Raw genomic sequence first — 9,048 nt, 5'->3', positions numbered from 1 at the left:
ATAAGAGAAGAGAGGGAAAAATGCTGTTATGGTTCTTTGTATTGTACTGTGAAAATATCAGCACTTTTTATTTGAACATGGAGTTCTACTTATGACTTTTTCACAGAATATTTATTTCTGGAAAATTGTAGTTTAAAGTATGAATATTTTTGCAGCTAATTTTAACAAATTGAACTGTGCAATAAAGAGGTGTAATTTAAATTTGTTTTATACTTAGTGTTTTCAGTTGCACATGTTTTATCAAGATTTGAGGAGAATACAGATTTAAAAAAGAACACATGTCTATTATTTACATTTAAAATATACCTGCAACATTGGTTAAAAAAAAAAAGACTCGAAAGGACTTGAAATTCCAAGTTTCAGACTTGGGACTTGACTTGACTGTTGCCTGTCTTGACTCGAGACTTGACTTGACTTGACTGTCTTTGCTTGAGACTTGACTCGGGACTTGAGGATAAAGACTTGGACTTACTTGAGACTTGCAAAACACTGACTTGGTCCCACCTCTGATAATTCATATCCAATATACAGTCATGTCCTTCAGGTAACTTCTGTTTACCCTCCACTGACTGCAGGCCTTGTTGCATATATTTTGCAATTAGTAAATCAATATAGGCCTACAATTAAGACAGTAAAAGACCGTAAAGTAGGAGAAGGAGTTATAGGCTACTGAATGTTGTCATTACATGAATGCAGATGGGCATTTTTCACAGGTAATGGGGAACTTCCCGTTTCTTCTTTCACAAATGAATGTAATTTATGTTGCCTAACAAAACCTATACAACAGAAGACGTTCAGCTTAACACATAGATTTGCAAACTCTACCTTAATTATTTGTATGTGGTCGTCCTCACGTTATCTATCATTGATTTGGGCTAGTGCGACTAGTTTATCAGGTGACCAGTCGGCTAAAAATGCTTAGTAGTTTAGTGCTGTATGAGACATTTTACAACACAAGAAAATGATTTCACGTTGGGCTTAGAGGGCAAACGGTACGATTTGACTTGATGTGTATGTGACCTGGCTGGTGGGGACGGGAGAAGAAGTCTATCTGTGAGCGTGTGTGCTGTGCTGAAGACGCTTCCTTCCACTCGCTGAACTGAACTGCTGCAGCGCATCTGGTGTTAAAGGAAGAGAGAGGTCGGGTGTGTGAGGTGGTGGCTCATTTCAGGGCATTGTTTTTAATTGCTCAGGCTTTCAAAAGATCATTTCAAGCCGACCTCAGTAAAATGATAATAATTAAAAAAAAAAAAACGAAGTTTCAAAAGGGCACTTTCGTTGATAAAGGGCAGAGTTGGTGGTGCTTTAGCACCACCTGATGTCTATGTGTGCACGCCACTGTTATATATACATATTATCATAACATGTATGTAAATTATCGAATGAATATCAAGTTCATTTCGGCATCATGGACAGTTAAATGACTTCATGAATTCAGTTAAATGATTTCGTTCATGTATATCAATATCAACATTGCACTGAATCCTATCGCATTATCAACGTGCCGAATTTGGAATGTTCCAGAAATCACAACAATTATTAATTTTATATGCTTTACAAGGCAATAAAATGAGTTCATTGCTGTTGTGGTTAACTCATTTTGCTCGTAATCTGCCAGTTAAAATCCAAACAGTTTTTGTTAGCCTCGGATTTGGCACGAAATTATCACTTTAATTCTGATGCTAAATTAACGAGCTAATCAAACACGTTGAGATGAGTTTTAGACATAAAATCAGTCAAGCAGGTTCCAGCACAAAAGTCAGACAGGTGCGCTGTAAAAGGTTCGGTCACACTTTATCGCTCGGGCTGCGCTACAGCGTCTGTTCTCAGATGCGCTCCCACTACTGATCGGTAAGGGGGCTTTGACCTGCTCTGTTTCCGACCTGGTGGCCCGAAGCTCCCTCAGGGACACCATATCGACAGCGAGCTTAGTGCGGACAACCGATCAACACAGCGCGGTGCAGCCCAGAAGCCCTGAACTCACAAGCTCCTCCAAGCTCAGCCTCCAAGTAACGTGGATTACAGGTACGCCCCACTGCGCCCGGCGGCTTTTGGATAGATCTGCTCAGCTCTTAATAAAGAGACTTAGCCGGTGCTGACATGTTTCCAGTGGCCTTATATATGAATAGTCTGTTTTAAAAACTACAAAAAGTGTGGATACAAAAGTGTGTTGGTCATGGGACTAATGTTTCAATCCAAATAAGCGCCTGGGGTTTATGGAATGAAAGTAATCATAAAATGAAGATTAATTCAAGGTGGGTTCTTAAAACGCCTGATGAAATTAGTAATTTAATACGATAAATCGTTTCAAACTATAACTATAGGTGAAATAAAATGGAAAGAAAGCAAAAGTCCACTTTGTGCTTGAAACATAGGCTTCTTTGAGAGGTTTATCCGTTGGTGCGGTGTCACGGCATAATCGCAATGCGCATGCGCACGTTTCGAATATTTTATCTTTGTATATTATGAATTTTTGACCTTTGACCTTGCCCGTTCTTGGCGTAATGGGTAGCGCACTGGTCAGTCACGCAGAACGACGAGAGTTCAAATCCGCCACCGGGTGTGTGACCCCATAACTTCAATAATGATATTGAGCGTGGAGGCCCTGGATCAGGGAGCCGAGAGGAAACGCGCTGCGCTAGGTTTCTTAATGACAGTGATGAGAATGACGGGCTCAGTTACAGGAGGATCACAAGGGCCAATAGATCAATACCCAGTGCCCACCTCACCGGTGCCTGATAGCCAACAGGGCACATTTTTAGTTGCCACTACCGGTTTTTTTTTTTTTTTTTTTGTTCAATCTGAAAAATCGAACTATGCATTATTTATAATATATACGTAAAATATCCAATGAATATCAAGTTCATTTCAGCACCTTGGACAGTTAAATGACTTCATGACTTTATTTAAATGACTTCCTTCGTGTATATCAAAATCACCTTTCCACTATACAAAAGCTGTTCAGTCCATCTCATGACATTATGTCAATGCACAGAATTTGAAATGTGCCGGATATCCTGACGTCGTAATCGCAATGCGCATGCGCATATGTCGTGTATTTTAACTTTGTATATTATGAATTTTGATCCGTAAGCGGCCCTATGTTGGCCTAATGGGTAGGGCACTGGTCATTGAAGCACTTGGGTCAGCAAGACCCGGGTTCGAACCCCACGCTAGGTTAAGAGTAAAAAAAAAAGGTATACCAAAAAAACGAAAAAAAAACAAAAACAAAAAAAAACAAAAAAAAAAAAAAAAAAAAAGCCCAGTGCTGATCTGACCGGTGCCTGATAGCCAACAGGGCCTATTTTTAGTTGCCATGTATCAACGTTATTTTTTCTCCTCAATCTGAATATATATACATATTATCATAACATGTATGTAAATTATCGAATGAATATCAAGTTCATTTCGGCATCATGGACAGTTAAATGACTTCATGAATTCAGTTAATTGATTTCGTTCATGTATATCTTATAATTTTAGTTACATTTAAAAAATATAAACAAAAACCTTTGCGAAATATTTAATGATATTTTTATTGCTTTGCGCCCTACATCGCCGTTTGCCGCTTGTTTCCCGCTTGCAAACGCGCGGTTCAGTTTCAGCTCAAGCAGCAATGACAGACGCCTTCAAGCACTGGACATTTAAGAAGCGTTTGTTTTGTTTTCGTGTTGTCAATAAATGTGAACCATGTGCCACCATCGGCAACTATTTGTGATTATGCCAAGCCTTTGTGTAAATTTCGGAGTTTGGAGGTTTATTTCCGATCAGAAGGCAACCACTATTGAGGTTGTAAGCGAGCTAACAGCAAGGTATGCTGACCGTCACACTGTGGTTTCCACAGTTAGCTACCTGCTAGGCTAGCTACTACCATTCACTTGAATGTGTTTGTTCTTTAGCATGCTAGCTTGATTTACAGGCTAACCAAATTAGCTGTTTAAAGTCCTAAACAGGTATTCGCTGGAATCATACATGACTATTAGAGACAATGACAGACGGTATCAAATGAATATTTATTACTGTTTGGTGTTGGAAAAACGTTTGTTGATGTCTATGACACGACCTAGCCTACCCAATTGGTAGGCTATCATTGGACCTATCTTAGACCTACCGTTCGACAAGCAATACATTTGAATTAAATTTGTATGAAGTAATGAAATGCAGTTTGGTATCTAATCAAGTGCAACACGTGCAGATTGTATAGAATGCAGTATTTAGAGATACAATGCAGTTAGTTACAGCTAGTGTAAGTAAAGATGGTTAATAGATATGTGCAGAGTAGATAAATTACCTAGGGAAATGCATGTGTGTGTAATGTAGTTATGGCAGTACAATGCACAGGGCAAAGAAAAATAGCATGGCATAAATAAATGTGATAAATACAGATGGAATCATACAGATTATCCTGTACCACTGTAGATAGGGCTATACAGATGTGAATTGAAGAGGAACACTGTACAGATTTTGTATGGATGGTAAGGTATGGATAGAGGGGAAGGAAAGAATGGTCTTTGGGAAGAGTTCAATAAGGTGACCGCTGTGGGAAAGAAGTGGTTTCTGAACCTGCTTGTGTTAGTCCGCAAACTGTGAAAATGGTAGAGCCTGGGGGAGGAGCAGAAAAGAGCATGGCCCGATGACAGTAGTCTGATCTTACATGCCTGGTGCAGGCATCTCTTCTTGTGGACCTCCTGTGATTGCCTGTCAGCAATTCTCTCTCAGCTTAGTACTCTTTTAAGGTTCACACTGTCAGTTCTCAAAAATTAAATGTTGATCATAGGTCAATACTCATTTAAACCTTAAAGTAATCAAAATGTAATCCAAAAGTAATTAGTTACATTACTTTTCAAAAGTAATCAGAAAAGTTACACTACAATTACATTTTAAACAAGGTAACTTGTAACTGTAACGAATTACTTTTTAAAAGTAACTTACCCAACACTGCTGATAGCCAATAGGGCATATTTTTAGTTGCCATCAGAGGTGGGGACTCGAGTCACATGACTTGGACTCGAGTCAGACTCGAGTCATTAATATTAAGACTTTTGACCTGACTTGAAAAAATATTCAGAGACTTAGACTTGACTTGGACTTTTACACCAATAACTTGGGACTTGAATTGGACTTGAACTTGTTTACTTGCAAAGACTTGATTTTTTTTACCCCAAATCTAAATTTTAAAACGCATATTAATATTTATAAAGTGAACCCCATTAATTTCATTTCCGTCCTTCTGACGCAGACCGGTCCTCTGCTTTTCCACACTCTGTACGTTGTGTGTGTGTGTATGTGTGTGTGCATGAGCTGCAGCACAACCAATCAAATGGGGGGGTCAGCGAACGTGAATTGTTACCGGGCGGGGTGTAAAATGGACACAAATTAAGTATTATATCGCGATCGATCGATCGCCAGTGGTTGGTGCCAGAGCGAACTTGTAACTCATTGAATCATAGATAAGGATCAGAGGTAAATAAACTAGATTTTTTTTTTCGGCGTGAGAAATCTGGGGGGCCTTATAAGAAAAGGCTCTTCCCCCTACTGTTACCTCATTCATTTGTGGAACTAATAAAAGACCAGCACTCTGTGATCTTAGTGGACGTGGGGGTTCATAGTAGGAAATAAGTTCCTGGAGGTATTCAGGAGCAAGCCCGTGCAGTGCTTTATATGTTAATAATAGAATTTTAAAATCAATACGGGGGAAGAGCCTTTCCTTATAACGCCCCCCAGCTTTGGAACAACCTTCCAAATTGCATACGGGACTCTGACACAGTCAAAATCTTTAAGTCTAGGTTGAAAACCCACCTATTTGGTTTAGCGTTTGATAATTAATATCCCCCCTTAGATAAATGTACAGATCCAGGGGTTTATAGACGAAGGGTTTTATGGTAGACTGGGGCGCTGGTGCTGTCGTCCTGTCACTGCTTGTGGTCACTCAAGTTTGTTGACAGGGCAGTGGATGGATGCCATTGTCTCAGAATGCCCCCAAGCCTATGTTACCTTCTGGTTCTGCCTTTTTAGCTAGGCTGTAATAGTTTAACTTAATGCCGGAGTTGCTGCCACACTCCTGAAATGTGTTTAATTTTATCTGTCCTGTATATGTCCTCATACAGAGCTAATTTTCCCTGTTTTATTTTCTCCACATGGCTGCCCGCCTGCTCGAGGAAAAATGAGATGAAGAGAGACAAGCGATCCATCCAGTGCCAGCCACCTACTGCCTGACCGGATGAGCCTACACCATGATGGACATTACTACATCTTTTCCTTTTCTTTATTTCTTTCTGTTTAAATTGTTGTTGTTGTCATGGTGACCGGTGTCGGCCAGAGGAGGATGGGTTCCCCTCCTGAGTCTTGGTTCCTCTCAAGGTTTCTTCCTCATGCAAAAAACTAGGGAGTTTTTCCTTGCCACTGTCGCCCTTGGCTTGCTCACTGGGGGCTAGGACTCGGCACTTGTAAAGCTGCTTTGTGACAACAACTGTTGTAAAAAGCGCTATATAAATAAAATTTGATTGATTGATTGAAATCGGATGTGTGGCGTGAGAGCGTGTGAAGACAGTCAAATGCATGTGTCTCACGCTCAATGCGTGAGAGTTGGCAACCCGGGGTTCTGTATCTGAACTCAGGGAAGAGAGCCTCTCTCTGTCACCATCATATCCAGTTCTATCTCAGCATGGATTGTGTATTTGAAGACATCTACGTCGAGAAAAAAAAATATTGACAAAAGTGGAGCGAGTTTTCAGCTATGGGGACATCATTCTACGGCCTCATCGTGCACAAATGACATACAGACTTTTGGCCAGTTTGGTCTTTTGCAAATGCAATGCAGAATAGTTTACTGAAATGTCTAAAGTTGCATTCCTGATTCCTGTTCATTGTTCAGTTCTTATATTTGTTTGTCTTGTGTCACTCACACATGGACACACATGTTCTCCAAGAAACCAGATAAGAGAAGAGAGGGAAAAATGCTGTTATGGTTCTTTGTATTGTACTGTGAAAATATCAGCACTTTTTATTTGAACATGGAGTTCTACTTATGACTTTTTCACAGAATATTTATTTCTGGAAAATTGTAGTTTAAAGTATGAATATTTTTGCAGCTAATTTTAACAAATTGAACTGTGCAATAAAGAGGTGTAATTTAAATTTGTTTTATACTTAGTGTTTTCAGTTGCACATGTTTTATCAAGATTTGAGGAGAATACAGATTTAAAAAAGAACACATGTCTATTATTTACATTTAAAATATACCTGCAACATTGGTTAAAAAAAAAAAGACTCGAAAGGACTTGAAATTCCAAGTTTCAGACTTGGGACTTGACTTGACTGTTGCCTGTCTTGACTCGAGACTTGACTTGACTTGACTGTCTTTGCTTGAGACTTGACTCGGGACTTGAGGATAAAGACTTGGACTTACTTGAGACTTGCAAAACACTGACTTGGTCCCACCTCTGATAATTCATATCCAATATACAGTCATGTCCTTCAGGTAACTTCTGTTTACCCTCCACTGACTGCAGGCCTTGTTGCATATATTTTGCAATTAGTAAATCAATATAGGCCTACAATTAAGACAGTAAAAGACCGTAAAGTAGGAGAAGGAGTTATAGGCTACTGAATGTTGTCATTACATGAATGCAGATGGGCATTTTTCACAGGTAATGGGGAACTTCCCGTTTCTTCTTTCACAAATGAATGTAATTTATGTTGCCTAACAAAACCTATACAACAGAAGACGTTCAGCTTAACACATAGATTTGCAAACTCTACCTTAATTATTTGTATGTGGTCGTCCTCACGTTATCTATCATTGATTTGGGCTAGTGCGACTAGTTTATCAGGTGACCAGTCGGCTAAAAATGCTTAGTAGTTTAGTGCTGTATGAGACATTTTACAACACAAGAAAATGATTTCACGTTGGGCTTAGAGGGCAAACGGTACGATTTGACTTGATGTGTATGTGACCTGGCTGGTGGGGACGGGAGAAGAAGTCTATCTGTGAGCGTGTGTGCTGTGCTGAAGACGCTTCCTTCCACTCGCTGAACTGAACTGCTGCAGCGCATCTGGTGTTAAAGGAAGAGAGAGGTCGGGTGTGTGAGGTGGTGGCTCATTTCAGGGCATTGTTTTTAATCGCTCAGGCTTTCAAAAGATCATTTCAAGCCGACCTCAGTAAAATGATAATAATTTAAAAAAAAAAAACGAAGTTTCAAAAGGGCACTTTCGTTGATAAAGGGCAGAGTTGGTGGTGCTTTAGCACCACCTGATGTCTATGTGTGCACGCCACTGTTATATATACATATTATCATAACATGTATGTAAATTATCGAATGAATATCAAGTTCATTTCGGCATCATGGACAGTTAAATGACTTCATGAATTCAGTTAAATGATTTCGTTCATGTATATCAATATCAACATTGCACTGAATCCTATCGCATTATCAACGTGCCGAATTTGGAATGTTCCAGAAATCACAACAATTATTAATTTTATATGCTTTACAAGGCAATAAAATGAGTTCATTGCTGTTGTGGTTAACTCATTTTGCTCGTAATCTGCCAGTTAAAATCCAAACAGTTTTTGTTAGCCTCGGATTTGGCACGAAATTATCACTTTAATTCTGATGCTAAATTAACGAGCTAATCAAACACGTTGAGATGAGTTTTAGACATAAAATCAGTCAAGCAGGTTCCAGCACAAAAGTCAGACAGGTGCGCTGTAAAAGGTTCGGTCACACTTTATCGCTCGGGCTGCGCTACAGCGTCTGTTCTCAGATGCGCTCCCACTACTGATCGGTAAGGGGGCTTTGACCTGCTCTGTTTCCGACCTGGTGGCCCGAAGCTCCCTCAGGGACACCATATCGACAGCGAGCTTAGTGCGGACAACCGATCAACACAGCGCGGTGCAGCCCAGAAGCCCTGAACTCACAAGCTCCTCCAAGCTCAGCCTCCAAGTAACGTGGATTACAGGTACGCGCCACTGCGCCCGGCGGCTTTTGGAGAGATCTGCTCAGCTCTTAATAAAGAGACTTAGCCGGTGCTGACATGTTTCCAGTG

Source organism: Brachyhypopomus gauderio, chromosome 7 (assembly GCF_052324685.1).
Source record: "Brachyhypopomus gauderio isolate BG-103 chromosome 7, BGAUD_0.2, whole genome shotgun sequence".
NCBI classification, from domain to species: domain Eukaryota; kingdom Metazoa; phylum Chordata; class Actinopteri; order Gymnotiformes; family Hypopomidae; genus Brachyhypopomus; species Brachyhypopomus gauderio.
This window is presented reverse-complemented; position numbering follows the sequence as displayed.